Here is a 27,874-nt window from a genome sequence, read left to right as displayed (position 1 = left end):
CAAGGAATCTTCATTTTCCACTGGTTCTGGGTGGTTAGAGGAAGACAAGGTAAGCAGAGCCACAGGTGAGAGAGAATGCAGGGCAAGGCCTTGGGCAGTGTCCCTCTCCTCTCCACCCTATAGGGAGCTAGGGCCTGGGGTCTCAGGATCCTGGGTGTGAGGTATGCAGACTGTACACCCCACATTAGTGGGCTTGAGGATGTAAAACTCTGATAAATAGTAATCGGGGAGGCCTTGAATAAGAACTCAAGGCAGATGGGACAACTCTGCTAGGAATCGTCAGGAGCAGGCCAGAGAGGGCAGATGCACTTATGAGGGTTTCGGTTTTGAGACATGAGCTGGAGATGAGAGGGGCGGTTGGAAGGGGGGTATGAGGAGCAATCATTGGGAACAATTTCTGTAGTGATGACAGTATAGTAGCAGCCCCGAGGCTTTCAAAAGGGAGATTACCAAAAAAAAAAAAAAAAAAAAAAATAGCATATACTAAGTACCTGACATTATTCTAAGGCTATATTAACACATTTAATTCTCATAATCACCCTAATTAGAAAAATCATAATCTTATTCTCAATTAGCAAAGAAACTAAGTCCCAGAAAGGAATTTATTCAATGAGTAGGTAGTGGAGGAGAGACCCGAATTCTGCAACTGGGGCCTCAGACACCACCTTGTATCCAGCTATACCTCAGCTTTGCACACGGCCCCAGCTCTGCGTGCAGGAGCCAGTGCACCTGGCCCAGGTGAGGCTGGAGATAGGGAGATGGGATATCTGGACCTTAGCTCATGTGAAAGATGCCTCAGTCTGGAAATGTCTTGAAGATGAAGAGCATTGGGTTGTGGCCTGAGGGAGTTGGGCGTTGAGGGGCCAACCCTGGAAATCACCATTATTTTCAGAGGCTAAGATCCCAGTGTGCCTGTGGGGAAAGTGAGGACACTAAACTCCAAACTTGGGAGTGGAAGAAAGAGTTGAGAACCCTGCCAGTATAGAGATGCCAGGAGACAAGCCTGAAGCTGCTTTCTTATATTTAACACAGTATGGAAGACAAGTCTCAGCCTCTGGCCACCAGCCACCAGGGGTCAGGGCTGGGGGATGCTGGCTCTCCCAGCAGCAAAGCCTCTGCAGCCCAGACCCCACTTTGTCCTCAAAAACAGACACCTTCTCAAAGCACAATTCTCACACCTTCTCAACCGTATGACCTTGAGCAAGTTGCTTCTCGTATCAGAGCTTCAGTCTTCTCATCTGTTAAATGGGTGCAACAATCGACTACGGATGGGCTTGGCCATCTCATGAGCTGGTGGAGGGTGACGTGAGATGGGGAAGGGAAGCATTTTCTGCACAGGTGTGAGGAGACATCCTTACCTTTCCTCCGGGCAGGTGGCCCATGGGGCCTTGAGAGCTCGCTCTGAAGAGGGGCCCTTCTGTCAGCCAGCCAGGCAGTGAGTCTGCCTATCCACAGGAACTATACTAATTGGGAGGATCCGCTGGGGGTTTCTGGCAAGTCACAGAATGAGCAATGTGGAAGAAACTTAAAAGCTGAAAGAGCAGTGTTGCGGGCGTGTGTCGGTGCTGCTGCGCGGTGTGTGAAGTCACAGTGAATAATAATTGGCTGCTTCGTGTTTTCCACCCTGGATGACAACCAAGGAGGTGGGGACAGCCAGTCAATATCAGAGACAGCCCACAAACGGCTGCCACCATCTCAAAGTGAGCACAAGCCACCATAGCCCCACGGGGGTTGGGGGGAAGGCAGGGAGGCAGCGGGCTGCAGGGCCTGGATGGCCTGGAGGCCATGCTAGGGATCTGGGTCTTTATTCCAAGCACACTGGGGATTCATTGACATCTCTTAAGCAAGTGGGGGTTGTAGGATCAGTTTTGTGTTTCAAAAAGCTCATTCAGCCTTGCGGTGTGGAGAATGGATTGAGTGAGATAATCCATGTCGAGGATTTTGCTCAGGGTCTGAGCTGTAGTAAGTGCTCAGGAAACATTACCCAGGCGCTGTTACTAATCCTTACAGGCCCAGCGGAAGTAGATGGCAGCTCAGCAAATGAGGCCTTAGGTGCTTCCTCTCTCCAGCAAAGGGAGGGGTGGGTGCAGGCTCCTTGGTTAGGCTGGGCTGGCTCCCCTGGCTGCTGACAGTCAATAGCAAGGCCAGTGCACCGGCACCCTCTTGGGAGGAGAGTCCTGAAGAGAGCCTGGAGATGTAGGGGGCAGAGGGACTCTGGCCTGGCTCTTTTGGCCCCAGGTCCCAACTCTCAGCCCTTCTGCTAGTCCGGGCTACTTGACTGCCGGTAGAGGTCGGTGCAGGGGTTTCTGGATCCGCAGACCTGAAGAAGGAGAGGCGGGGTGCCACACAGGGACACCACACGTTGTCCCAGAGAAGGAGCTCGGCCAAGATCATGGAGCTTTTGGGCTGGATTGAGGCTTCAGTGGGGGAATGGGTAGCCCGCGTCCTATCATCCTGGGGTCCCTCTGATGCACTTGCAGGGGGGTGAATAGCAGCGTCCTGTGGTGGACTGCCGCCCTGCTCACTGTCACCACAGTGCAGCCCTGCCCAAGGCTCAGCCGCAGGGTTCTGGGCTTCGTCTTTTCTCCATTCTCTCCTCAGTGCTGATCAAGCTACAACTGGGGAGTCTGTCTGGCACATGCACCTGCTGAGCACTTGGAAAGTGACTCTTCTGAATGGAGATGAGCGGTGAGCGCAAAGCACAGGCCGAATCGCCAAGACGTAGGGCCAAGTAGTTAATATTAATTATCTTGCCAGTAAGTTCTTGGGTTGGTTACATGTTGAAATATATTTTAGATATATTGGGTTAAATATATGATTAAAATGAATTCCCCCGTTTAATTTTTTTTTTAATGTGCCCACTGGACAATTTAAACTTATATATCTACCTGGTATTTTATTACCAGCAGATAGAGCTGATCTAGGGTAGAGCTAGATTTGGTCCAATAAAATGAAGATAAACTTTTTAGTTCCCTTGACAGTATAATGAAACAAGTAGAGAAAAATAAATACCCCCTGACTAGGGAGAGCTCTGTAGGGGTCTCCAGGGCCTTGAAGGTGGAGAAAAGTACTTGCCTGGGAATGAGAGGGTGTTGGGTTCCGGAGTCAGCTCTGCTTATTCTTTTTGTGTGATGTTGGGCAAATCACTTCTCCTCTATGAAGCAAGTCAGGCTCCTTTGAGTAAAATGAAGGTGGGATAGAGATTTCTTGACCTACTAAACATAGAGCTTCCGTATGATCCAGCAATTCCACTCCTAGGTATTTACCCAGAGGACACAGAAACATCCATTCCAAAGAACACATGCACCCCTATGTTTATAGCAGCACTATTCACAACAGCTAAGCTTTGGAAACAACCCAAATGCCCAAAAATAGATGACTGGATCAAGAAGATGTGGTACATATACACCATGGAATATTACTCAGCATTCAAAAAAGATAAACACATGCAATTTGCAGCAACATGGATGGCGCTGGAAGGGATCATGCTCAGCGAAATAAGCCAGAAAGAAAAGAAAAATACCGGATGGTCTCACTCATAGCAGGAATCTAGAAAACTTAAATAAGGGACCAGGAAAAAGAATAACTATAAGAAAGAAAATATCAAAACCAACAAATAACTATGAACAAGAGACACTCTATGGGGGGTGGGGGGTGGGGAAAGGAGGGCTTGGGGTAAAAATAAGGGGGTTGTAATTGTATGGGGCATATAAAAATACAATTTAAATTAAAAAAAATGAAGGTGGGATAGAAATGCTTTGCTGAGCTTCTAGGGGGAGGGTAAATGGAGGAATCTAAGTCTCCCCGGGGTGTGCTTGGCATGTGGAAGCATCACACTATTTTCTTTCCCCGCAAAAGAGCAAGAAGGACACTTACATCTGAAATTTCAGAATTGGAAGATGTTCTGAAACCATGGCTGAGGGTCCTGCTGGTTCTCTAGATTAATGAATTCACTTCGTGACTATTTTTTGACCTGTTTAGAAGGGTAAATGGGGTGGAAGTGTCCCTGCCATCATGGATCAAGACCACCAGGGCTATGTGAGTGTGTGTGTGTATGTGTGTGTGTGTGTGTTGTTGGTGGGGAGGTGTACTTTCTTGACAAATGTCAGGAGCTCTTCCTCTCTTCCTGACACATTTCTCAGTTCCACTTTCAGCTAGCCAGTCTCCTGCTCCCCACTGGAAACAGCAGAAACCCTCCCCAACCCACTTACTCGTAACCAGCCCTCTTGTCAATGTTGACGAGGCAATTTCTAGAAAGCCAGGCTGGAGGCAGCCAGTTAGTGAGAGCTGGTTCCCCATCACGCCTCATTCCATCTCCAGCTCTTGAAGCCACTTAATGCCTTGGCACTACTCCTCCAGGATTTCTCAGCTCCTACTGATTCCCAAGTGATGTGGGCCTCTTGTCTGGCAGTTCACCTTCCTTTAGAACAAATCCGAGTTTCAGGGGGAAATAAAGGAACAAGAACAGACAATTGGGATCTGTAAATGGGCAAATGAAGTCTGAGTGTAGGGATTGTCTGAAATGTGGCTGAGCATTGAGGGTAGAGTGAGGGGCCCTGAAGCCTCCATCACCCTTGTGATGCTATGTCAAAACCCCATAGAACTCCTGGTGCCTTGCATGTATTATCTCTTTGAGTCTCCCTACAACAATTTGGAGTATGTCCTATATCCTCTAGATCACACCTGACTCATTCAAAACCTCACAGATTAGTGGTGACAGAACTGTATTTTAAATCCCAGGCTCTCTTATTCAAGAACTCTATACCAGCCACCTCCCTACAAGCATCAACAGATGGTCCCTAAGAATAGTCCCTGCTATTATCTGACTATTTACCAAAGACTTAGCTTCACAGGCTGAAATGGAAGTTCAGGGGACAATATCTGAGTCCTTTGGTGTCCATTCAGACAACATGTTATCAACAAGCAAAACCTTAGCAAGAGGGAGGTCTGTACTTCTTAATCTTGGTTGTACAGCAGTGTCATTGGGAGGTCGTATGAATCCTGATGAATCCTGTAGTCTCTTCCCTGCTATTCTGATTCAGTAAATTATGGGTGGGGCACTGAACATTATAGTTAAAATAAGCTCCTCAAGTGATTTTGCTGTGGGGTTCCTTTGGGTTGCTGGACTGGAAGGGTAGATTATATGGCAGTTATATGGCAGCCTGGGACATAATTCATGCTGGGAGAGGTGAGGAAGGGTGGGGAGTATAAATCTGGATCATTGAATGTAAGTATAAAGGGTGTTTTAGGAAATGCATTGGAGAAAGGACAGGGTGGTCTTGAGAGTGGGGAGAAGGCACGCTAGTGGGGATAGGTGGTGACAGAATGCATGAACTTCCAGAGACTCTCTGCTTTTATGCTTGGATGTCCCCATGCCTTTTGAGTTCTAGCCCTGCCCTGCTGAAATACATTTTAAGACTCAGTTCATCTGATCTCCCCTAGGAATCCTGTCTTCATCCTCCAAGGTAATTTAGTTGCCCAGCACATCCAACACCAGATGACCTCTTTCATGTCTCCATCCCCGATGACCAAAACAGATCTTGCATGTAGGAGAAGCTTAATAAATCATTGATGGTGATGGAATGGCCTGTTTTCCAGAATAGCTTACAGAATTTGAGGGGTTAAACATTACCAATAATTTATTCTGAGCAAGGCTGCCTGGGACATGCCTTGCCTCCAGCAATGTGATGAGATTCCCTGATCTTGTAGGTTCACCGCGGCGGTCAACACAGCACATGTGCTCTGGAGGAAGGACTGCGGGTTCCTGTTCATTGTGTGGTTTAGGGCCATTGGGGAAAGCAAAGGGGGGCAAGAATGGGAAGATTAGCCAGCTTCAAGAAAATATGAAGTGAAAAAGGAGGGATCAAGGGCGAGACAAGGAGGAGGAAGAAGGGATAGCTTCGTTAATGTTAATACTTATCCTTTTCCTACAACTAAATTACATGCTTTTATTTATATATTTATTTGTTTGTTTTGTTTATACAAGCACTGGGTACAGTCAGAAGCACGGGAGGGTGAGAGAATTCACCAGAGCCAGAGCGGGGAGCAGAGCAGGCAGAAGGCCCGAAGTACACTGCTGAGGGGAGCAGCGGGCGGCAGGAGAGGTCTGCGCGCCATGTGGGACCCTCCTCCAGTGGCCGGGGAGCAGCCGGGGATCGAACCGGGGCCACAGAGGCCGCGGGCAGCTTTGCAACCCAGCGCACACCCGCTGTGCCACCGGGGAGGCCCCTAAATTACATGTTTTATTGTCATAGAATATTCAGAGCAGCCCCTGTTCATAAAAACGAGGAGATAGAGACCTGGCATGTCAGATAACTTGTCCAAAGACACAGCATCCGTTAAGGATAAAGTTGGAATTTGAACCAACTCTTCTGACTGCAAAGCCGGTGCTTTGTCTCCTACACCACGTGGGAGACGAAATGATCAGGCTCTTTGCTATCCGTTTCCCATTTCTGTGGCTGCATTGCACACCTCCAGTTAATAACCCCCCGCCCCACTCAACGGAAGTTAAAACTTCAGAACCTTCTACCATGTTCCTGGAATATGCCACCTCCTTGTAATATTTAACATTTGAGATCAAACTTCCTTGTTATTTTGTTTAAGATTAACCAGTTCAGAATTCAAGGGAATTAATTCCCAGGGGCTTTTCCATTTGAAAACTCAGTACCTATAGATCAAATAATTTTGTTATATGTTTTCCACTTATGCAATGTCACATGCCCATGCATCTCAATAAAACTGGAAAAAGTTTATTTATCATTTGCCAAATTAAAGTAAACACGAAATGCAAAAAGGAAAAGAAAACTCTGGCACTTGTACTCTATTTACTGGGGGAAAACTAGTAAAAAGAAAACTGGAGCGTCTAAAAGCATTTCATTCTTTAGCCCAGATAACGAAAAGATGCAAGTTATGGGTAAAAAGCACCAACTACATTGGCAGGAAGAAATGTCAATTATTTGTCGAGGGCTTACTCTGAGGCAAGGGCTGAAGTGCGTGCAGTGTGAGTGTCATTCCATGAGTTTTCACAATAACCATATGACATTTACAGATGAAGAAACAGAGGCACAGAAAGGCTAAGGACATCGCCCAAGGTCATACATCCGGCATGGGTAAAGCTAGAATTTCAAGCCAGGTCCTGCCATTGAGATATTAACCAGTAAACCCCTGTGCAAGCAGATTTAGAAGTAATCGACTTTTTCAAATACCCCAGCTACATCTTCTGTGGTCATCTGCTCTCCACCTCCACTCAGAGGAGCCCAGAAAGCTATGGGATGGGCTGGAGAGCCTCATCCTGCCATCTGTGGGGTTTATTCAGAAGTTAGTCACAATTTCATTTCTGCCCTGGCCACTCCCTGCCCCCACGTCATGGGTGAGGAGTCTTGTAACTGGGTGCCGAGGAGAGGAAGTGAGCACAGCAGGAAATGACTGGAGAGTAGATTTCTGGGACCCCGGGGCCAGGGGTTTCTTCATGCTGCCTCTGTGATAGGGTGGAAGGCAGCGGGGAACTGGCATGGAAGGGCTGCTGTGTATGGGATCCATGCAGGGCAGTTTCCCCAAAGTTAATTCTCCCATCAATGCTGGACCCTTAGGATACCCCCAGTTTTGAATGTGAGCCAGCTGAGGTCTGGGGAGAGGATACAAACTTTATATCTGGCCAACTCTACATGGGTCTCCTCTAGGAGATATCTGGCCCAAACATTAATGAGGGATAAACCATGAGCAAGCCATCAACAGGGCCCACGGGAGCCAGGTGTTGCAGTGAAGTTGTTGTGATGCTGGTCCCGAGTTTGTGTTTCACTTTCCTGGACCTCAGTTCCTTCCCCTTTTCGCTTGGGTGTTGGTGAAGGTTAAATGCAGCCCCATGTATAACCTTTCTCCTACTTCCATAATCAGGTTTATTGTAAAATGGAAAAATCTTTATTTCTCCTAGAACCGTAAGACTTTGTATGGATATATGTAGTAGCAGAAACTTGATTGGCATGGGTGCCAATTTAGGAAAACATAAACATATTTGCAAACCCTCTCTTGTCACTCAAGATCAAGGCAGCTTTATAGAATCCCATGGGGACCAGGGAGTGTCTTTTTATTTTTCTTGGATGATTTCCTATATTGACTAAGAGGGATCAGTATGACACCAGCCTCCTCAAGGCTTGAACACACATGCTTCACACATGAACCATTAAAAAGGGATCATCTCTTTCAAAGGTGCTCATGTAGGGTTGATACTCAAGGTGTGGTCAGGGGTGAACGTTCTTGTCCTCCAGGACATGGTCAGAAACACAGACTCTCAGGCCCCACCCCAGACCAACTGAATCAGAATCTGCATTTTTAACAAGCTGTCCAGGTGATCTGTGAGCACGTTACAGTCTGAAATACGCTGCTGCTGATGGCTTTTACCTTTTCTGATCTCTTTGATTTTGAGTGGAAGTTTCCATTTAAAATTAGGTTACAGGCCTTTCAGGGCACTCCTGCCCATACAACATTTCAGAGGTTACGGTTACAGGCCTTTCAGGGCACTCCTGCCCATACAACATTTCAGAGGTTACATGCCGGCCCTGCTGCTTGCCAAGAATTTGCAGGGGGCAGAGAACCTTCCATTCTTCACTGACTCTTAACCTATTTTCAATTTTCTGCATTAGAAACTGTCAATCAGGCCTGTGTTGGGTAGAAAGATGCTTTCTCTAAGATGGAAAAAAAAAATATCTTCACTCCAGGAAGGTGGATGGGTCGGTGATTATTATTATGGTTATATTATAACTGAAAAATAATAAAAATGTTGTATCCTTCCTACCTTTGATGAGAGGGGCTCATGTTCGGAGCATCATTTGACTTTCCATGGACCATCAAAGCCACAGAAGGGAACGGAGAGTCTTGGCCTTTGATGTGGATAGGAGGCAGGGAGGCTGGGGAGGAAGGGAGAGTAGAGGCAGAACCTGAGTGCCAGAGACCCAGAGTGGACAAGAGCTAGAGAGTGAGGTGTCTGTTTGGGGGGTGCTGGAGAGAGGGCAGGTAAAGGGGGTGATGTGGTCCCTTGCACCCATGTTGGCTTGGAGGTTCAGCCTTCTGCATTCTGCTCTGTTTTGCCCAACACTTGCGATTCCCCAGCTTGGAGTTTTGGCGCATGTGGCCACATGACAACCTTCTCTCTAACCTGTGGGAATAATGCATAATCCATACCACATGTTCTTCCACAGGTCCTCCGCTGACTGCTCTGGAATTGTAGCCCCCAAAAGAGTTGTTCAAATCCTAACCCCCTGTACTTGCAAATGTGTTCTCACTAAGAACTGGGGTCTTTGCTGATGTAATCAGCTTCAGATGGGGTCATCCTGGTGTAGGATGAACTCTAACCCAAAGATCGAAGTCCTATTAAGAGTCACAGAGACTTACAGGGAGGATGCCATGTGACCGTGGAGGTAGAGATTTGGGGGATACCACTATAAGCCTGGGGATACCAAGGACTGCTGGGAACCCCAGAAACCAGGGAGAAGCTAGGAAGATCCTCCCTTAGTTGAGAGAATCAAGGGCCTGCCTGCACTTTGACTTTAGAAATCTAGGTCCCAGAACTGTGGGAAAACGAATTTCTGTTCTTATAAGTTACTCGGTTTGTGGTCCTTTGCAATGGTGGCCCTGAGAAACTAATACAGGCTTCTAAGAATACAGGGGACCCTTGAATGTCTAGCAGGTGTGGGCAAGAGTCCCTGTGTCTCAATTTAGGGAGTGGGTGTTGAATGGAAGACCCTCCAGCACTGAGAGCCTCCTCCCTGATTGGCATATTGGCCAAGTCTTGTACCCAGCCTAACACATGAGAACACCCCTGGGTCTGGGAGCTGGTCCTGCATGTAGTTCACAAAAGTCCATTGTCCTTTACATAAAGGGAAAAAAAAAAGAAAAAACCAGTTCCAGTCTCTGACTTTCTCCAAGGCTTTGGTCATCTGTAACTGGTCAGAGGAATGGCCTTTGGGGGCCAAAATTTAGTAACGATTTTCGAGCAATTTCCCCTATTCATGATTTTGCAACTGCTGCATGCAGCCTGCCATGCATTTGCATAAAGCCACTTTATATCCTTTTTCTTTTGGACTCTGAGAGCCACCCAACAGCCTCCACACATGAGTCACAGGCAGCGGCCCCCAGGGTGGAGGAGCCACCCGCAGCTCCTGCACCCTCCCCAGCAGGCCTCCCTTCCTCTCTGAGCTGTGCTTCATTTGCTGCCGGGCAAAACTCAGTCTTGCTGCAAATTCGGCGCCCGCCTGCGTGTGTGTAATTGGGTTGGATTTACATTAAGAGGGTTCCCTGTGGTGAAAACCACACTGCTATTTCCAATCTGAAGCTGCATAAAACATTCAATTTTCTAAGTATCCGTCATCTGTTAGCACTGTGAAAAACCCAGCTTGCCCCGATGGATGGGGGGCTCCCTCTCCGTTTCCTAAACCCCCAGTTATTTATGCTACCAGAGGAGATAGTATTATTGTATGACTGTGGATAATGAAGTGTTATTCATCTAAGTAGCCCCTCATTCATTCAACAAGTACCTTCGAGATTCTGGGCAGTAGGCACTGTTCTCCATGTCTGCCAGATCAAATCCCATCTTGGTTAAAAATCCTACAAACTGGCTTCTTTTTGCATCACGTAAACTACAGATCGGCAAACTCTTCCTATAGAGGACCAGGCAGAACATATTGTAGGCTTTGTGGGCTATGTGTTATCCGTTACCCTGATTCAACTCTGCCTTAATAGCTTGAAAGCAGCTATCAGTGGTACCATAGGAATGGGTGTGGCCGTGTTCTAATAAAACTTTATTTATAAAGACAGACACCAGGCCTGTTGGCCTGTGGGCCATAGCTTGCTGTCTTGTAATTTAACACCTTAATTTGTCCTGCTAGGCCTGTGAGCCGCTCTCTACCTGCTTCCTCATGTTTAGCATGTATTCCAGTCTTCATTGCACTCCAGCCACCTGAACTTCCTCTTAGCTCCGAAAGCCACCAAGCTCTTTTCAGCCTCAGGATCCTGACATGTCTTATTCCCTCTGCCTGAAGAAATTCTCTTCTCTTGGCTTTTGGCAAAGATGGTTCTTCTTGAATCTTAGGATGTAGTGGGATCACCTCAGATGCCAGCCTCGGGGTGTTGTGGACATCTGTATCGAATGGAAGTCCTTTTAAAAGCTTTAGGGATCATGCTCAGTGAAATAAGCCAAAAAGAAAAAGAAAAATACCGGGTGGTCTCACTCATAGCAGGAATCTAGAAAACTTAAATAAGGGACCAGGAAAATGAATAACTATAAGAAAGTGAAAATCAAAATCAACAAAAAACTATGAACCAGAGACACTTTTTGGGGGGTGGGGGGCGGGAGGGGAGGGATTGGGGTCAGAATGGGGGGCTGCAATTGTATGGGGAATATAAAAATAAAATTTATTATAAAAAAAAAGAAAGAAAAAAAAAAAGAAAAGAAAAGCTTTGCACCCGAAGTGGCCCCCTTCACTTCCTCTCATCTCAATCCATTGGTCTTCATCCTTGGAAAGTATATATTACAGACACGAATTATTTTATTGTTTACCTACATATTGATTTTGGCCTGTCTTCCCACCCCTTGAATCAAAGCCCTAAAGAGACTGTTTCCCTGTCTGTCTCATCCTCGGCGCTCTCTGATTTGCTGGCCTGGTGCTTGGTGAATAGTAGCATCTCTATTTAAAAAGCATATATGAAGACATCTCAATAAATCATCATTTAATCCATCGAGACTCCCCCCGCCCCACCTCAGTTTGCTTGCGGTCAGTAGCAGAGTCAGGCAGACGTGATTACCGCGTGTAATGGTGGGGGGGGTGATGGCAGCTGAATGTCTGAGTAATAGGGGGCTGGGGGGGTTCTAAGCAAGGAGGCTGCTGGAGCCAGGGGGCCCCACAGGGTACGGAGGGTGGGGGGATAAAACAGGGTTCCAAGGAACAGAAACACAGTGAGAAACAAGAGTGTGGGGAGGGCAGGAAGGCAGACAGCTCCCCATCGCACAGACAGAAACAGGGAAAAGAGGGAGGTGGGAACTGATAGTACAGAGCATGAACCAGGTGTCGGCCACCCTTTCAGGTAATTTTTTGCAAAAGCCTTTCAACATAAATACTGTTATTGTTCTTATTCTATAGCTATAGAAAATGAGGATCAGAGAGGGCAAGTCACCAGGCCGAGGTCACACAGCCTGCACGTCAGGACTTGCTCCTAAGTCTTCTTTGAACTATATCACGTGACCCACGATGTGAGCGAGGGGGCAATGCATATAGCAATTAGGCTACAGTTTTCTTCAGGAAAGAGTTTCCTTCTTCCTAGATTTTGCCCTATTTTGAATTCTCTTCATCTCTCCAGTAAGCTGGTGAAACCCTAGGGGTAGCTGCCGCCCCCAGATACCCCCTTCTCAGGCCCAGTTTATTACCTAGTGAAAGGAGAAGGAGGGAAGGGGCCGTCAATGAAAGACTCATCAGCTGCATAGAAGACATTTCATGATTGAATTCTTATGACAGGCCCATGGGGGGAAGCATCTATCCAGTTTTGGGGAAGAGTTGATGTGGCTGGAGAGGGTTTGGGGTCCACGTCTCCCAGAGACCAAGAGCTGGGCGTCCAACCCCCTCCCCTGGGTCCCCACCCCATGTGGCCTCGTGCTGAAGGAAGACTGAGGGGAGACGCAGGCCTCAGATGGGGCACAAGGCAGCTGGCACCCGCTACCTCTCCGGGCAGGGACAGCCCCTCCTAAGCGGAGACCGAGAGGGGAAATGACAGCACACCTGCCTAAGAAGGGACATCAAATCGCCCGAGGAGAAGCTATTAGATATATGAGGAAATTCTTAGGCGATTCTCCTGGAAAAGAGAGCTTACCTCCCCCCTCCCCCACCCCCACTGAGGTTCATATAAAGCTTCTGGGCGACGGGGAGGAGAGGATGCTGCCTCTGCGAGCCAGCCGGTCTCCATCTCCCCAGGGGCATGGGGAGTGATTTGATTCTGCCGCCTAATGTTGTTCGAGGCCGACTTCATCTCCCCCAGTACTCATCAGAGCCGCTAATAGGCCCTTCAGAGCTCATAAAGAGATGACCAGATCTGGGGCTGGGGGACTCCAGCTCATTTATCTTCCGCAGGCCCCATCAGATCTGATTTTGCACGCTGACGGCTCGATGCTCAAGTGTGGTCGAGCCCGCATCGCAGACACCTGCTCAGCGAGCCGGGCCAGGGCCTCCAGGAGGGGCTGAGGCCTCTGACCTGCAAGGATCTCGGGGTTCTGACGCGGCAGACAGACACTTACCTGCCAGCCGCATCGATCTGCGGATGCGAAAATAAAAGCATTTAGGCTCGAAAGGGAAGGTGAAGCCGACTAATGGGAGTGTCAGTTACCACTTCGGGTCCTCAACCCGTTGCCTGGCTCTGGGGTGCCGAGGGGTGTACATCCACCCGCTTGCCTTTGCCCCCTGTTACATCTGCATCAATCAATCTGTAAGCTCGTGCACGGAGAGAATGTAAAGCAGACATGATGGGGGGATGCCTCCCCCCAGCACATGTTTACCAAATCTGTATTAGCACCTTTTAAATAACTAGTAGCATTCGCCAACCTCGCCGACAAATTATTTTTAGTTGAAAGTTGGACTCTCATCTTTCCCATAAACATCTCTTATTCCTCTAATTAGAAGAGACAGTTTGCATAAAAAAATAATTGGGGGAATTTCATCAAATATATTTAACCCATGTTTTTCAATTAAATGCAACAGTGAAGGTGATGATAATAATACTCACTAGCATTTGAGCACTTACAGTGTGCCAGGTGCACTGAGATCATTCTATCCTCATAACACTCCACAAGACAGGCACCGTTAATGACAGCATTTTATAGAGGAGGAAACCAAGGATTAGAGAATGTCCTGGTTAAATAATGGTGCGTAACAAACTGTCATCCACCTTGAAAGAAGAGAGTAGATTCTACTTGAGTACGCGTATAGATTGCGTGGATTGGGAATTGGGGGGGACACAGCAGGACAGTCCCCCCGATGTTTTGGACCTCAGCTGGACTTCCCTGAATGTCCAGGGTAACCCAAACAATTGGGGTTTGGAAGAGCTGAGCTGGAGGGTTCAATTCCAAGATGGCTTCCTCCCTCCCAAGCCTGGTGCTTGGGCTGGGGCTGGCCGCTGGATGGGCTCCGTAAGAACCATGGACTGGAGACCCTGCCCATGGCCACTGCACATGGTATGTCAGGAAATCGCCCTCTCCTCCCCCCGTGGCCCAGGATTCCAAGAGCAAGTTAATCTATGCAGAAGTTGCATGGTCTTCTATGATGTAGCTTTGAAAGTTACATAAGAGCAGTCCACAGAACTCCATAGGTTCAAGTCCAAGTCACTTAGACTTAAGGAAAGGGAACATTGTCTCCCTTCAGGAGAAGGGCCAAAGAACTGGGGACTGTGTTTTAAACCACATCAGAAAAATTAAGTATCCTGCCTAGGGTTTTAGAGCTAGGAAGAAGTACTGGGATTGGAAACCACATAATGACCCCAGAATCTTCTCTTTTACTAACTACATGGTAGCTCGGCATTGCCAGACATGCAACAGGTGCTCAATGTTAAATGAGTAAAAGAGCATCCAGTTTAACTTAGGCTATCAATCGGTGCGGCAGACAAGGAAATGGGCCAGGAGTGTTCTTTAGGGAGTGTAGGAGAGTGTGGTGAGAAAGTAGCCTCAGACTGTGAAAGGCAAGTGTCAGGATTGTTTGCCATTGAATGTTTTTCACCATGAGAATCACAGCTGAGGTGCCTTCAGACTCTGGAGGAACTGGAGAGTTCTTTGTTCACACAAGTATTTATTTGCTTTTATTCTGTGGAAAGGCACTTGCCCTCATAGTTGAACTACTCAGGGTGGCCAAAAACTAGCCAGTTGGCTCAAAGAGCTGGTGGCTCTGTTTCCAGAAACACTGGGAGCATCCATAAGACCTAGGGCTGGAGTTTGCCAAGAACTTATACGATTCTACGGAGCTTGTGTCTACATGTGCTCAGCCCAGAACCTGCCTGAGGGCTTGTCGAGAGAATAGAGTGTATATCCAGGAAGGCTGGGCTGGGCTCAGAGTTGGCACCCTGCCTGCAAAATCGAAGGGTCTTTGCTGGTGATACTCCCTGCGTTTCTCTTCATGGGAGGCGAGGTTATAGGGGGTGGCTCCTGAAGATGCAAAATGGGCAAAGAGCAGAGATACACAGATAGATTCCCCAGGACTCTGTGACTGGCTGAGGTTGTTTTTTTTTTTTTTCCCCCCTTTCAGTATTTCTCGAATGGTCTTTATTTTTATTTTATTTTATTTATTTTTTATTTATATATATTGAGGTTTTAAATCCAAGTTTTGGACCAAGTGCCCTGGCTTTGTCTTTGATTGGCATCTGGACCAAAAGAACAACTGGGCAGACCTGTTCTGGCCAGCCTGGGCAGGGCTGGAAGCTTCTCACCTCACCTGAAGAGACAGGTTTATTCACAACCAACAATTGGCTTCCCTGGAGGCTGGAGGGTTGTGCCAGGAAGGCAGCCTGGTGGTCTCCCTCATGCTCCGAGCTCCCAGCACCAGCAGTAGCCTCGGCGGTGGGACCTCCACGCAGGGCTGGGGTTGCTGGCAGGCCTAGGCTGATCACGTACTCTGATGAGCAGCGAGTTCCCGTTGATGGTGTTTGGGTGGCACAGGGTGAGGTTCCTCATTGAGAAGGGGTGTAGTCTCCTCCCAGCACAATAGCAGTGGAGCCATTTGATACTGAGAGTTTACAAAGCTCCTGGCACAGTGCTAAGAATTTTGTCTTGCTGTAGGTTCTGCAGAGGCAGACCCCAAGGCCAAAATTTCAGTACAAGTCATTTTTGGGGAAGTCAAACATAGACAGGAAAGTAGGGGAATGTTATAAAAATCAAGGTAGCCAGAAAGAGGCTGGCATCAAGCCAGCTAGGTGAGAGGGTGATTGGAGCTTCCTTGTGGGGAAGGTCTGGAACACTGTACTACACATTTTAGAATTATCCCACATGGACAGAGAGAGCTGGGGTACTTATGCCTGATCCAGATGCCAAAGACACTGGCTAAAGCTTGCGCCTGGAGGTAGAATTCCTTAATACTTCTAGCGACCTGTGTGTCTGTGCTATGCATGCATACACACACACATGCACACATGTACATGCACACACACATGCACAACCCACCCACCCCCATACCTACACATGACACACAGAGGCAACTATTTGCAGGTAGTTGCCTGCATACAATTTCAAGTAACTCTTGGATTCCTAAGGCCCTCCATAGATCTCCATTCTTATGTTTCCAGATCTAAGATTCTAAAATCTGTGAAATAGAGATTTACACTGCAGAAATCTACAACTTGAAGGGTGAACAATGGCCAGTCTTCTTTCTTGCAGGTTTTTTTTTTTTTAAGATTTATTTATTTATACATGCACTGGGTACAGTCAGAAGCACGGGAGGGTGAGAGAATTCACCAGAGCCAGAGCAGGGAGCAGAATAGGCAGAAGGACCGAAGTACACTGCTGAGGGGAGCAGTGGACGGCAGGAGAGGTCTGCGGGCCATGTGGGCCATGTGGGCCATGTGGGACATGTGGGACATGTGGGACCCTCGCCTGGCGGCCGGCGGGGATCAAACCGGTGCTGCAGAGGCTGTGGGCAGCTTCTCAAGCCAGCACTCAACCGCTGCGCCACCAGGGAGGCCCTCTTGCAGGTTTATACATAATCAGTCTCTAGTCTAAGTGCTCCAGGCACGGGAATTCCATGCACCTCCTGCAGGGGGCCTTGCAGTGTTCTCCCTTGATGTGGGCCATTCCTGCTTCTGTTTGTTCAGCCCCAGCCAAAAAAGGATAGGCCAGTTGAATGGGAAGCCTTGATAGAATATGGCGTAGGAACATGTGGTTATTAGGTAGCGGTATTCTGGATCTTTTTTTATTTTTCTTTTTTTTTTATCTTTTTTAATTTGAGTTTTCTGTTTTGCTTGAACAATAAGTTTAAAAAACAATCTCAAAGAGATTAGAGGTCAGAAATTATCTCCATCTTAAGCTTGAACAAACAGACACAACTAAATATTCATAAACAGTGAGTTTATCTTTTGCTTTTCACCAATAGATTGTTTGTTCTATTATTTTATGACAGTTCTTTCCTACCTGTCTTTCAAGTGCAAAAGGCAAGACCTTATATTCCTATGTGCACACGATGGACTCACCTTTGCTTCAATCCCCAGAACTTCTCCCTCTTCCCAAGATCTTTGAATGCTTTTCGTGACTCCTTGACCTGCGTTTTCTGTTCTTTCTGCCTAGAGTGCCCTTCTCACTCACTATGTATTACCAGGAAACTTGTACTTATTCTGTTAGGCCCAATGGAGAAGTCATCTCCTACAGCCTTTGCAGGTCTGTAGACAGGGGTGCCTTCTGTTTTCACAACTCCAGTGTCTTGTTGTTCACTTCTCTTTCACACTACTGCTCAAATATAATTTTTAATTATTTGCTTTCATGTCTGTCTTTCTCTCTGAATCCAGAAGGGTAGGAATGGGGATTTATTTATTTTCTTAATTGTGAAAATCAACCCAAATCTGGCACATACTTTAAGCCTAATCAGTGAATGCTGAACCATGGAATCACTCTTATAAAGTGATCTCGGTGCTGATGTGGAAGATTGGTGATGGACCAGTCCTGGGTTCTCAAACCCTCATCAGCAATTTACTAAACAATCTGACCCGTGGAGCTGAGTTCATTTTCACTCTCTGTCTGCTGCTCTCACAGAGCACTTTTCCTCTACCCACCTGTTGATTTTTAGGCCAAAACTGTAGACTTTTGGCTGTAAGCCCTAACCTCACCTCTGTTCCTTTCCTCTCCATAGTACAAAAATGAAAGCAGAGGCCTTTGGATTCATGTCTCCATGCTCATGATTCAATATATTGATGGAGTGCTTGCATTCTAGCTGATATTGTGTTAACTGCATTCATTAATTAACTCAGTTTGTTTTCTCAAGAGTTCTAGTCATTTATTCTCTCATTTATATATCTCAGAAATGTTAACTGAACATCTACTATAGGTTGACAATATGCTAAGCACTGTGATGCAACCATGAACGGGATGGACAAAGGCCCTTTTCCCTTAGCACCTGGAGTCTAGCATGGAAGACAGAAAATGACCTGGTAATAACAAATTGAGAAGATAATTTCAGAGGGTGACAAGTGTTATAAATGAAGCAAAGGTAGAACCCAGGATCGTCAGAGGATGATGTGGTCAGGGTCTGGGGTAGGGAAGAAGTAAGTTGGAGGATGGTGCAGTCAGACATCATTTCCACTTTTTTTTTTTTTCGGTTTTTATAATTCAATGTTTATTTACTCCTAGTTGGCAGTTATACATGCATTGTTCTTTTTCTGTGCATACCCTAGGGTTAGTATCCTATTTAATTTGAAGTCTTTTATTCTTCTCCAGGAATCTTACAGTTCTTTAATTCTGATTATTTTTTTAATAAATTTTATTTTTATATTCCCCATACAATTGCAATCCCCTTATTTGACCCCAATCCCTCCCCTCCCTGCCCCTCACCCCCCATAGAGTGTCTCTGGTGCATAGTTTTTTGTTGATTTTGATTTTCACTTTCTTATAGTTATTCATTTTCTGGTCCCTTATTTAAGTTTTCTAGATTCCTGCTATGAGTGAGACCATCCGGTATTTTTCTTTTTCTTTCTGGCTTATTTCGCTGAGCATGATCCCTTCCAGCGCCATGCATGTGGCTGCAAATTGCATGTGTTTATCTTTTTTGAATGCTGAGTAATATTCCATGGTGTATATGGACCACATCTTCTTGATCCAGTCATCTATTTTTGGGCATTTGTGTTGTTTCCAAAGCTTAGCTATTGTAAACAGTGCTGCTATAAACATAGGGGTGCAGGTGCTCTTTGGAATTGATGTTTCTGTGTCCTTTGGGTAAATACCTAGGAGTGGAATTGCTGGATCATATGGAAGCTCTATGTTTAGTAGGTCCAGAAATCTCCACACAGCTCTCCATAGTGGTTGGGCCAGTTTGCACTCCCACCAACAGTGCAGGAGAGTTCCTTTTTCTCCACATCCTCCATTTCCACTTTTTATTTCATTGGCTAAGAACTAGTCATGTGGTCAGGCCTAATGACCACATGACTGGAACATGCATTTCTTGGGTCATCCAGAAGAGGGATATGAAAAAGATTTGGCAAACACTATAAAAAGCACTGCTTCTGACATTTGAGCTGAGACCATAAAGATCATATGCAAGAATTTTCAAGATAGAAAGAATCCCACATGGAAAGACTATATGAGCTAGGGAAAAAACAGCTTGGCCTATTTGATGACTAAAAGCATGTCATTATGGCTGGCACATAATAAGCAAGGAGGAGAACACTATGGAATGAATTAGGAAAGTTTGGCAGGAACCAAGTCATTTAGGATTTGATTCTGAGAGCTGTGAGAAGTACTGAAAGATTTTTAAGGCAGAGAATTCATGATCACTTTAACCTTGGATGCTCACTTTAACCTTGGTGTGGTGAAAGGTCGATAGGGGCCAATAGGAAGAGAACCCACTCATTAGATTGTTACAGAATGCTAGTAAAAAGACTATGGGGGATCAGGACAGGTGGTTGAGTGAGAAACTGTACCCCCATTATGTAAATCATGAGAGGAGCAAAGGGAATGTTGAAAGTTGAAATCTGCTCCTGTTAAGGTCAAATAACTTATTTTTCTACTCAATGACTTGGTTGTCATGTTGTTCGTCTGTGTGTAGTGCCATAGTATTGCCTATTTTCTAAGCACAGACACCTATTACCAAGCTTTTAAGTGGGGACTGTAAAACCTAAGTGCTAAGAGATACATTTTGGGAAGTAGACACAATAGGACTCCTGAAAGGTGTGTCGAAAAGAGCTCATGCCGTTGCTGAGAACCAGGAGTCAGTCTTGTCCAGATACCAGGCCTCAGATACAGAAGGGGTGGGGGAAGGGAGACAGGACACTGGCCTGGGAGGAGTCAAGATGAACTTCCCCAACAGTGCAGAGACCTTGAAAGAGGAGAAGCCACTGGAAGCATGGGACAAATGGGGGACAATGTAGACAGTGCTCTATCTTCCTGCTGGGAAAGAGGCCTCATACTTTAGATTCTCTGGGTTTTGCAGGAGGATTTTGAAACTCCAATTAAATAGCACAGACATTCACATCAAATAGACATGGGTCTAAATCCAGCCTTCCCCACACATTGTATGAGATGGGGAAAGATGTGTCTCCCAGCTTCAGTTTCTTATTTGTAAAATACAAACAGTATAAGTCCACTTGGCTGCAGTAACAAACATCCCCAAAGCTATTGACTTTCATCAAATTGTGTCATTCAACTGTAGGTTGACTGGATGGCCCTGGCTCTGCTCCATTGCACTTTCATTCCAGGACCCAGGCTGTGAGCTTGCCACGACATACCACATGGTATGCTGTTCTTGGGGCAGAAGGAGAGAGCCAAAGAGAAGGCAGAAACTTGCACACCTCCTAGAGCTTCTTAGACAAGCAAACAGCACATGTGTTTTCATTTCATTGGCCCAAGTAGTCACATGACCCAATCTGTTATTAAGGAGCCTAGTATATTCTGTCTACATCACAGCACCGTGAGTCACATGACAAGGGGAGAGCATATATAGCTGAGAACATTAACACAATCTTCTGCATCTACCTTGCAGAATGACTGCAGGAATGAAGCAAATGACAGAAAAAGCACCCAACAGTATCTGACACAGTAGCCCCTCTGTAGAGGCCAAGGTTTATGAATATCTTGACTTTAATATATATTTACAAACAGGATTAAAATGTACTATTTTCTGCCTTCCCCATGTAATTAGGAGTATCAACAGTGCTGGCCATTTGCAAAATGCCAGCTTTTCATGGAAGGAAGACCATAGTTTGAACCTCAGTTAAGTGCTTATTATTGGTGTGACTGGCAGAGATGACTTGCTCTCTCTGAACCTCAGTCTGCTTATTTATAAAATGGGGAAAGAGCCCTGGCCATGGGCTTGCTGTGAAGATTAAATGTCCTTGCCAAAGAGACTCAGATTTTATTTATTTATTTATTTATTTATTTATTTATTTATTTATTTATTTATATAAGATTTATTTTTATTTATTTATACAAGCACTGGGTACAGTCAGAAGCGCGGGAGGGTGAGAATTCACCAGAGCCAGATCGGGGAGCAGAGCAGGCAGAAGGACCGAAGTACACTGCTGAGGGGAGCAGTGGGCGGCAGGAGAGGTCTGCGCGCCATGTGGGACCCTCCTCTGGTGGCCGGGAGCAGCCGGGGATCGAACCGGCGCTGTAGAGGCTGTGGGCAGCTTCACAACCCAGCGCTCAACCGCTGCGCCACCGGGGAGGCCCAAGATTCAGATATTTTGACTTCTGTTGCCTTAATAGATTTTCCTGAGTCTCTGGCAAGTTTTCAGAATGGTCTTCTGACTATTCTAATGTGAAGCTGAAGAGCTCATCTTCACTCCAGTTTCTTAGAGAAAGTAACGCAGGAGGTTTTCTCCAGTAATGACTGCCATTGCCTTCACCCCATGCTTCCCGGGTGCTGGCCCTCCACCTGGGTGGCACATCTTCATTTATGGCAAAGCCAGTTCTGCTAGTGAGCATTCTCAGGTCCTTCTCACCACACTTAGCCCCACCACCATAGTTGGTTAAGTGTAGCCGTTGAGTCTACTCTTTTGGAGTAGACTTGCCTACTCACACCTGGTCATATATGTCAGTGACCAGGGTCCCAACTTGGGGGCTACTTGGGTCAGACTCCAGCCCACCTGCTGCTCAGCTTAAGGTTCACTGGGAAACCCAATGAAGTTTCAAGGCAAGGAAGGACCACTCTGCTATGAATGAGATGCTAACGAGAGCCCATGTCATCCTGAGGTATCAGTTAAATTACCTGGGGTCAGGTAAGAAGGTAGCACACTTAACATTTGCAGTTTATTTATTTATTTTTTTCATGTGTTAACATTTATTTAATTTAAATACTTTATTTTATATAATTCTTACATCTTTTTTCATCTTTGCACAATGTATGCATTTTCATTTTGGTTATATTCCCCATACAATTGCACCCCCCCTTATTTTGACTCTAGTCCTTCCTTTCCCTGCCCCTCCCCCCCCGTAGTGTGTCTCTGGTTTATAGTTGCTTGTTGATTTTGATTTTTACTTTGCACTAATTAGTCTTTTTCCTGGTCTCTTATTTGCAGTTTAGAATGATTTCTTATGGTTGTAGGAGAATGGATGGGAGAGAAAAGGCTGGAGAATGACATGATCGCACAGACATGAGTGGAGGTGCTTGGTTTTCAAGGAAGCTTGCTGGTAAACTCTAACCCAGTTTCCTAGCTGGATTTCTTTTCCTTTGCTAACAGCTTGGGGTCCTGCAGTGCCTGGGTCTTGGAGGGATCCATTCTCCTCTGATGTGCTGCTTCTCTTAGGGCAGCCTGTCTACAGCTGGGGCTCGGCTGTGGACTTTGTTATCCGTTCTCTAGGAGATGAGTACAAAAATTGAGAAGAAGCATTCATAAACTTTAACAAGGATTTCAGACCCAAGTGTGCTGTCATTCTTTTTCTAGTAACTCATGGTTATTTTATCTTGCTTGCTTGTGTAAAATAGAAGTATGGGTAGGTAATGGATTGGAATGAAAATAAACACACAACCCCATAAAACCAGCCCTTCTCTGGAGAGCTGTGTGGAGATTTCTTGACCTACTAAACATAGAGCTTCCGTATGATCCAGCAATTCCACTCCTAGGTATTTACCCAAAGGACACAGAAACATCCATTCCAAAGAACACCTGCACCCCTATGTTTATAGCAGCACTGTTTACAATAGCTAAGCTTTGGAAACAGCCCAAATGCCCAAAAATAGATGACTGGATCAAGAAGATGTGGTACATATATACCATGGAATATTACTCAGCGTTCAAAAAAGATAAACACATGCAATTTGCAGCAACATGGATGGCACTGGAAGGGATCATGCTCAGCGAAATAAGCCAGAAAGAAAAAGAAAAATACCGGATGGTCTCACTCATAGCAGGAATCTAGAAAACTTAAATAAGGGACCAGGAAAATGAATAACTATAAGAAAGTGAAAATCAAAATCAACAAACAACTATGAACCAGAGACACTCTATGGGGGGTGGGGGGCGGGGAAAGGAGGGATTGGGGTCAAAATAAGGGGGTTGTAATTCTATGGGGAATATAAAAATACAATTTAAATTAAAAAAAAAAACAGCCCTTCTCCAGAGCACTTATGGAATGTCCCCTCTGAAGTCTCCTCCTCCTCTTTTCTTTTCTATTGAGATGGAGGATTTTAGTTATTTTCTAGATTTTAGTGAAATCCGATTACAACTAAGTTGAGTTTCAGATACTTCCAGTTTTTAACTTTGAGGGTATTTCCTGGACCTCAATATTTAGTTTTCCTCTGGTTACCAGATTGCAACATTTTGCCTGGATAGGGAAGGGTCATTTAAATGTTGAATGCCATGTTCCCTCCTACCTCTGCTGCTCTCTCTCTCATGAATAAACTTTAGTTTTTTAAAAGCAGTGTTAGTATACAGAAAAGTGGAGTCGAAAGCACAAGGTTTTCTCCTATCCACCTTCTTCCCTGCCACTCAGGGTTCCTTATGAAATCTCTCATCAGTATGGTATATTTGTTACAGTTGGTGGGTCAGTACTAATCCATTATTATCGTTGTTATTACTATTATTAACCAAAGCCTGTAGTTTACATTAGACTTTGCTCCTTGGTACATTCTAGAGCTTCTGATGACAGTATAATGGTGTATCCAGCATCTCAGCATCCCACGAAGGTGTTTCTCTGCCCTCAAGCTCCTAGTGCTCCTCCCTCTCCTCCTAGGCCAACCTCCAGCAACTCCTGATTTTTTTTAACTATCGCTGTCATCTAGCCTGTTCCAGAATATCACAGTATGTTGCCTCTCCAGGTCACTTCCTTGATACAGTTGCTTCCCCCAAATCTTCATATTTCTAGCTCATAGCTCTTCTATCATCTCAAACACACACACACACACACACACGTAGTCTCTAAAACAGAACACGAAAGTTGAAAAAAACAAGAAAAACCTATAACTCACTTGACTTATGAAATCGTGGAATCTGAAAGGGCACCTTGGGGGGGGTCATCCTCTCCGCACCTCCTATCAGGAAACCGCCCTGAGTCTTCACCCTGCACAGGAGAGCAGGCTCTCCTCCCCGCTGGGCTGGCTCACTCTTGTTTTCCTAAAAGCCAGGGCCTCTCTGCCTGTGCTGAGTCTGAGCAGTAATTACCTTATGTCTGTTCTGCTGCCTTCAAATTATTTTGCCACCTTCACAGCGATCGCCTCCCACCTCTTCCCTCCACTGTGATCCTCTACAGGGCACAGGGGACCTGTCTCTTGACTCATATTTTTGCTTCTGATGTTAAAAAGTCCCCTTGAACTGGCATTTACAGGCACCAGCTAAGCCCCAGTGTCTTCACACCAGCTGACACACCCCGGGGGCAGGGTGTTTGCAATTGCAGCCGAGCTGGCTGTGGGATCAGAGCAGGCGCTGAGGCCTGGAGTCTGGAGCCGGCCGCATCTTTGATGAGTGAGGGTCATTATTATGAATGTCATGCGGGAGGCTGGAAACTCCTGTGGCAGAAGCGCTTTTCTCCCTTTATCTTGTCAGCGCTGAGAAGACAGACACACGTACACATTCATGTATGCAGAGACTACCGTGCAGGCCGGGCTGAGGAAGAGGAAGTGGCGTTAGACTGCGGATTTCTCACACTGTCTAGAACAATCCTTCCACAGCGCCTCTGTCTTCTCCAGGCCTCCTCGTTCTCTCCGACAGGCTGTGTTCTTTCGGGGGTGTGAGTGAAACTTAATCCTAAACTGGAGAACTCATCTGTCTCCCTCCTGTTTTGGGGTTCCAACAAGCCTCATGCCCGTTTATATGTTTTATTGTGACTTAGGATTTCACTCTGTGGAGATATTTTCTGCCATGTTTGTTTCTTGCTGGGAAAATAGAAAATACCTAGTAGTGATTCAGCCCTTACAATGTAACAGTGCTTGGCTGGGGAACACTTTCTCCTTCTCCTCTACTCTGTGTGTGTGTGTGTAGTGTGTGTGTTTGTGTGATATATGGTATGTGTGTGATGTTGTGTCTGTGGAGTGTGTGTGGAGTGTGAGACCCATGTGTATGTGGTGTGTGAGTGGTGTGTATGTTATGTGTGGTGCTGTGTGTGTGATATGTGTGGTGTGTGTATACAGTGTTTGTGGTGTTTTGTGTAGTATTGTGGTGATGTGAGTGTGCTGTGTGGTGATGTGTGTGGTATGTGTAGTGTGTGAAGTATGTGGTATGTGCAGATGAGGTGTGGTCTGTGTGTGAGTGTGTCTCTGTGTCTGTGCTGCTGAGAGTTGATGCTCATCCTTCAGGACTGTTTGGTAGAGCTGTGTCCCTGTGGGTGGGCCTAGCGTCCCCTGAAGAAAGGAGGCACGCCCAGTGTTAATCATCTGGGGACTGGGCCATGTTAAGTTAGAAAATTCCATCTTAGGAGGCATGGAAGAGACCTCCCAGTCTTTCCACTTTCGTTTCAGACTCTGAGAAGACTCCTTGTCTTTAGGGTGGCCCTGGGCTTCCGGGCGTGAAGATGGATGGTCTCCTTGATGGGGAGGTATGATAGAAACTGGGAGGAAGTGTGTCTGGTGTTTGCCATGAGCCAAAAGTGGGAAGCCGCCTACATCGTGTGAGTGTTTCTGCTTATTTCTTGCCTGTTCATCCTTAAGTCGACCTAAGTCCGTTAGAAAGGACTCATCGGCACCTTAGAAACGTGTCACAAAAACACTGAATACTGAATTCAGAGAGACTCTCCCTTACCATTTCAGGGAACTGTAAAAATGCCTTCCAAAATCAGCTAGAGAAGCAAAGAATGTTTTAAAGTTGATGTTTTTCAAGCATGACATATTTTCATGTAGTCAAGATATGAATCTGGAAACACCCTATAAAGTGCCACCACCCTTGTTTCCATTTTCAGATGAGGAGACCAAACACTTGGGCCTATGTTCCCACTCCCATCCTCATTTGACAGCCTCTGCTTCCTGCAATTCTTGGAAGATTTGTACCGCATATTAAAAGAGGATGTTGAACATTTTTGTGAAATTTTTACAATGTGCAAAACACCTTCTCATAATTGGCCTAGCTGGATGGCTGAATTCTATGTATAAGACAAGACAGGATTTTATTGCTGTTTTTTATTTTTTAAATTTTTCGAGAGCAGAACACTGCCTTCCATGGCGGGGGGGGGGGGGGAGAGAGGGGAGGGGATTATGTGATTTGGAAACCACATACCAACATGGGGAGGAGATGGGATTCAGACGATTTCAAGTCCAGGGCTCATTTCTCTGGTAATGATTCAGAATATGGCGGACAAGGACATGCCCAGGCTGAGAACATGGGCTGACAGTCCAGCCTAGAATACAGAAGGACCCTGAGCCTTGCTAAATCAGGACTCTCTCGTGGACCATGAGGACACCTCTGAGTGTCTCGGGATGTCTATTAGTAGTCTCTGTCAGGAAGCCAACACAGTGTGGAACTGATGTGGAGACTCTGGCCCTGCACCTGCTCTTGCCAGCTCACACAAGACCAAGCGAAGCACCTGCTGTTTTTTCTTTCTGTTTCAAAGATCTCAATGATTGTTCCCTTTCTCTGTTTCAGTCACCTCAGGCTAATACTCTAGCAAGTCCTGAACTCCAGGGTAGAGAAGAGGCATTTGCATCTGAGGACCTTGACAATTTCTGTGAGAAGGAGTTACCTGCTAAGTATGGTCTCATAGGTTGCTCAAGGACAAGCTGAGGAAACATAAGCTGTTGCTCTTTGGAATCATCACAAAATTCCAAGACAAATGGTTCTCAAGGACTGGGATTTTATTCTGCATTTGCCCCACACTCAGGCTGTGGCATGGGGGAATGTACTTCCCCACTGGGCCACAGATCGTCACCTATAATCCTGGAGTTTCCATATGGAAGACTCACCCATATCCTGTCTTGAGTGGGCTCAGGTTCAGAATATAGATTCTTAGCCTGGTGGGGAACAGGATGGAGATAGGCCAGGGATTCAGAAGCTCAGGCTCTGATGCAAGCAGGATGAGATGGGGCTCAGACAGGACGAAAGTAAGGGGCATGGTGGCCAGGCCCTGAGCCAGTCCGGAAAGAAAGCCGGGGCTTTAAAGGACAGCGGGAGTCTCCTAGGAGTGCAGTCAGGCCGGGTCAGGCTTCGGGCAGGCTGCCTGCTCTGGGGAATGGCATGAATGTGTGGGGAGAGGCTGTTAAGGCCAGACAGGTGTCAGGACCAAAGCCAAGTGGACTGGAGGTCAGGGTGGGACTTCAGAGCTAAACATGGTGCCTGAGTGCAAAGCAGGCCCGCGTCAAGACCCATTCACCCAGGTGACCCCGCATGACTGGAGCGGCCAGAGAAGGACCCGCTCTGGGTACAGGGCATTTAAGACAGCAGGACGAGCTTTAGACAGCAAGTTATTCTAGGGCAAATAGAGGACTGTCCTGGTTGGAGAAGCTGGACAGACACCATTAGAGCTGAAATAAGGTGTTTCTATTTTACTCTAAATAAAAGTAATAGTAGCTACCCCATATGGGTGCTTCTCCACTTTCCCACTCTTCTTGTGCCTCACCTGCACGAACCCATAGACAGGCTAGTTCTAGAGTTTTTTCTTGTTAACCACTGTGGTAGCAGTCAAAGGAAAAATGTGTGTGTGTGTGCCAAGATCAAAATATAACAATGTCCCTCCCTTCAGCTCTGACCTAAGCCATCACTGAAAAGTCCCTGCAAAATATAGTGTGGCGAGGGACAG

The sequence above is a fragment of the Talpa occidentalis genome, unplaced genomic scaffold, assembly GCF_014898055.3.
Source record: "Talpa occidentalis isolate TD23 unplaced genomic scaffold, MPIMG_talOcc4v2.1 talOcc4.10, whole genome shotgun sequence".
Classification (NCBI taxonomy): domain Eukaryota; kingdom Metazoa; phylum Chordata; class Mammalia; order Eulipotyphla; family Talpidae; genus Talpa; species Talpa occidentalis.
This window is presented reverse-complemented; position numbering follows the sequence as displayed.